Genomic DNA, 5,000 nt, shown 5'->3' with positions numbered 1-5,000 from the left:
GCTCAACCGTGCTTTTTCGGTAACATAATCGTGTTTTCGGGTAACATAATCTTGTTTTTCGGGCCATTTTACACCGACGGAGGCACCCACAGGGGCCATGTACACCCCGCTTGGCATGTACATGAGGGGCTGCCCCTTCCAAAAATCCTTCCCCCCTATAGGGGAATATGCATTTTGGGTCTCCAGCCACGCCCAGGGTTACCACCCCCTGGAAATCCCCCAGGTTTACCCCCCATTTTATGTGGATGCATAGATTCAGACCGCCCTGCTCCACCGCTTTTGGCCATTTTTGCCCAACGTTAGCCGCTTCGGCTTGCCGCTGGACTGTTTTCGGGCCTTTTTCACCGACGCTTGGCCGTATCCGCTTAGTTTTCCCCAACGCTTGGCCGCATCCGCTTAGTTTTCCCCCGCTGGACTGTTTTCGGGTCACTTTTGCCCAACGTTAGCGGCTTCCGCTTGCCGCTGGACTGTTTTCGGGCCCTTTTTCACCGACCCTTGGCCGTATCCGCTTAGTTTTCCCCAACTCGTGGCCGCATCCGCTTAGTTTTCCCCCGCTGAACTGTTTTCGGGTCACTTTTGCCCAACGTTAGCCGCTTCCGCTTGCCGCTGGGATGTTTTCGGGCCATTTTTCCCCAACACTTGGCCGTATCCGCTTAGTTTTCCCCAACGCGTGGCCGCATCCGCTTAGTTTTCCCCCGCTGAACTGTTTTCGGGTCAGTTTTGCCCAACGTTAGCCGCTTCCGCTTGCCGCTGGACTGTTTTCGGGCCAATTTCCACCGACTCTTGGCCGTATCCGCTTAGTTTTCCCCAACGCGTGGCCGCATCCGCTTAGTTTTCCCCCGCTGAACTGTTTTCGGGTCACTTTTGCCCAACGTTAGCGGCTTCCGCTTGCCGCTGGACTGTTTTCGGGCCAATTTCCACCGACTCTTGGCCGTATCCGCTTAGTTTTCCCCAACGCGTGGCCGCATCCGCTTAGTTTTCCCCCGCTGAACTGTTTTCGGGTCAGTTTTGCCCAACGTTAGCCGCTTCCGCTTGCCGCTGGACTGTTTTCGGGCCAATTTCCACCGACTCTTGGCCGTATCCGCTTAGTTTTCCCCAACGCGTGGCCGCATCCGCTTAGTTTTCCCCCGCTGAACTGTTTTCGGGTCACTTTTGCCCAACGTTAGCCGCTTTCGCTTGCCGCTGGGCTGTTTTCGGGCCAATTTCCACCGACACTTGGCCGGATCCGCTTAGTTTTCCCCAACGCGTGGCCGCATCCGCTTAGTTTTCCCCCGCTTAACTGTTTTCGGGTCACTTTTCCCCAACGTTAGCCGCTTCCGCTTGCCGCTGGGCTGTTTTCGGGCCATTTTTCCCCAACACTTGGCCGTATCCGCTTAGTTTTCCCCAACGCGTGGCCGCATCCGCTTAGTTTTCCCCCGCTGAACTGTTTTCGGGTCACTTTTGCCCAACGTTAGCCGCTTCCGCTTGGCACTGGACTGTTTTCGGGCCAATTTCCACCGACTCTGGGCCGGATCCGCTTAGTTTTCCCCAACGCTTGGCTGCATCCGCTTAATTTTCCCCAGCTGAACTGTTTTCGGGTCACTTTGTCCCAACGTTAGCCGTTTCCGCTTGCCGCTGGACTGTTTTCGGGCCATTTTCCACCGACTCTTGGCCGTATCCGCTTGGTTTTCCCCAACGCTTGGCTGCTTCCGCTTAATTTCCCCCAGCTGAACTGTTTTCGGGTCACTTTTGCCCAACGTTAGCCGTTTCCGCTTGCCGCTGGACTGTTTTCGGGCCATTTTTCACCGACACTTGGCCGTATCCGCTTAGTTTTCGCCAACAATTGGCTGCATCCGCTTAATTTTCCAAGCTATACTGCTTTCGGGTCAGTTTTGCCCAACGTTAGCCGCTTCCGCTTGCCGCTGGGCTGTTTTCGGGCCATTTTCCACCCACGCTGGCACCGACGGGGCCATGTACACCCACGCGCGTGTACATGAGGGGGCACCCATTTTTGAAAACCTTGCCCCCCTATAGGGGAATATGCATTTTGAGGCTCTAGCCACGCCCAGGGTTACCACCCCCTGAAAATCCCCCAAGTCAAAATCACCCATGTAAAATATTCAAAAAAATCTCAAAAAATCACAAAAAATTTATAAAACCAAATAAATTCAAAAAAAAAAAAAAAATTCAAAAATTCAAAAAAAATTCAAAAAATTCAAAAAAATTCAAAAAAATTCAAAAATTTCAAAAATTCAAAAAAAGTCCAAAAACCCAAAAAAACTTCAAAAATTTCAAAAATTCAAAAAAATTTCAAAAAAAATTTCAAAAATTTGCCCCGCTGAACTTTTTTCGGGTCAGTTTTGCCCAACGTTAGCCGCTTCCGCTTGCCGCTGGACTGTTTTCGGGCCAATTTCCACCGACTCTTGGCCGTATCCGCTTAGTTTTCCCCAACGCGTGGCCGCATCCGCTTAGTTTTCCCCCGCTGAACTGTTTTCGGGTCACTTTTGCCCAACGTTAGCCGCTTCCGCTTGCCGCTGGGCTGTTTTCGGGCCAATTTCCACCGACACTTGGCCGCATCCGCTTAGTTTTCCCCAACGCGTGGCCGCATCCGCTTAGTTTTCCCCCGCTTAACTATTTTCGGGTCACTTTTCCCCAACGTTAGCCGCTTCCGCTTGCCGCTGGGCTGTTTTCGGGCCATTTTTCCCCAACACTTGGCCGTATCCGCTTAGTTTTCCCCAACGCGTGGCCGCATCCGCTTAGTTTTCCCCCGCTGAACTGTTTTCGGGTCACTTTTCCCCAACGTTAGCCGCTTCCGCTTGCCGCTGGGCTGTTTTCGGGCCAATTTCCACCGACTCTGGGTCGGATCCGCTTAGTTTTCCCCAACGCTTGGCTGCATCCGCTTAATTTTCCCCAGCTGAACTGTTTTCGGGTCACTTTGTCCCAACGTTAGCCGTTTCCGCTTGCCGCTGGACTGTTTTCGGGCCATTTTCCACCGACTCTTGGCCGTATCCGCTTGGTTTTGCCCAACGCTTGGCTGCTTCCGCTTAATTTCCCCCAGCTGAACTGTTTTCGGGTCACTTTTGCCCAACGTTAGCCGTTTCCGCTTGCCGCTGGACTGTTTTCGGGCCATTTTTCACCGTCACTTGGCCGTATCCGCTTAGTTTTCGCCAACAATTGGCTGCATCCGCTTAATTTTCCAAGCTATACTGCTTTCGGGTCAGTTTTGCCCAACGTTAGCCGCTTCCGCTTGCCGCTGGGCTGTTTTCGGGCCATTTTCCACCCACGCTGGCACCGACGGGGCCATGTACACCCACGCGCGTGTACATGAGGGGGCACCCATTTTTGAAAACCTTGCCCCCCTATAGGGGAATATGCATTTTGAGGCTCTAGCCACGCCCAGGGTTACCACCCCCTGAAAATCCCCCAAGTCGAAATCACCCATGTAAAATATTCAAAAAAATCTCAAAAAATCACAAAAAATTTATAAAATCAAATAAATTCAAAAAAAAAAAAAAAATTCAAAAATTCAAAAAAATTTCAAAAAATTCAAAAAAATTCAAAAAAATTCAAAAAATTCAAAAATTCAAAAAAAGTCCAAAAACCCAAAAAAACTTCAAAAATTTCAAAAATTCAAAAAAATTTCAAAAATTTGCCCCGCTGAACTGTTTTCGGGTCACTTTTGCCCAACGTTAGCCGCTTCCGCTTGCCGCTGGACTGTTTTCGGGCCTATTTCCACCGACTCTTGGCCGTATCCGCTTAGTTTTCCCCAACGCGTGGCCGCATCCGCTTAGTTTTCCCCCGCTTAACTGTTTTCGGGTCACTTTTCCCCAACGTTAGCTGCTTCCGCTTGCCGCTGGGCTGTTTTCGGGCCATTTTTCCCCAACACTTGGCTGGATCCGCTTAGTTTTCCCCAACGCGTGGCCGCATCCGCTTAGTTTTCCCCCGCTGAACTGTTTTCGGGTCACTTTTTCCCAACGTTAGCCGCTTCCGCTTGCCGCTGGACTGTTTTCGGGCCAATTTCCACCGACTCTGGGCCGGATCCGCTTTGTTTTCCCCAACGCGTGGCCGCATCCGCTTAGTTTTCCCCCGCTTAACTGTTTTCGGGTCACTTTTCCCCAACGTTAGCCGCTTCCGCTTGCCGCTGGGCTGTTTTCGGGCCAATTTCCACCGACTCTTGGCCGGATCCGCTTAATTTTCCCCAGCTGAACTGTTTTCGGGTCATTTTAGCCCGACGGGGGCACCGACGGGACTGTTTTCGGGCCATTTTGCACCGACGCTTGGCCGCATGCGCTCAGTTTTGGGGCCATTTTTCACTGACGGCTGGCCGCATCCGCTTAGTTGCCCCCGCTTTGCTGATTTTTGCGCCGTTTTTTTTGTTGAACTTCAGGTTTCAAACTTCCAATTTTTTTTCCAAACTGCAGATTTCATATTTTATATTTTTAATAAATTTGAACTTTTTCAAAATATAAAAAAAGTATTGCCTACATCCATAATTTGGATCGCGTACAATCCGGAAGTTTGAGAAATGGTCCACACCGGGTGTGAACCATCCAATCCGAAAAAAGTGGGAATTTTTACAAGCCGGAAAAACTGGAGTTTCAATGGCTCTTTGGACGGTTGTAATTCATTTGGACCAAAAATTGTCCAACCCACTTGCATAAGATCCGAAATTGTCCAACCCAATTTTCTTTTTCCAAACTCCAAACTTCATATTTTATATTTTTAATAAATTTGAATTTTTGCCTACATCCATAATTTGGATCGCGTACAATCCGGAAGTTTGAGAAATGGTCCACACCGGGTGTGAACCATCCAATCCGAAAAAAGTGGGAATTTTTACAAGCCGGAAAAACTGGAGTTTCAATGGCTCTTTGGACGGTTGTAATTCATTTGGACCAAAAATTGTCCAACCCACTTGCATAAGATCCGAAATTGTACAACCCAATTTTTTTTTTTCCAAACTCCAAATTTCATATTTCATATTTTTAATAAATTTGAATTTTTGCCTACATCCATAATTT

This window comes from Carex rostrata, chromosome 3 (assembly GCF_964058835.1).
Source record: "Carex rostrata chromosome 3, lpCarRost1.2, whole genome shotgun sequence".
Lineage (NCBI taxonomy): Eukaryota > Viridiplantae > Streptophyta > Magnoliopsida > Poales > Cyperaceae > Carex > Carex rostrata.
Note: the sequence above shows the minus strand (reverse complement) of the source record.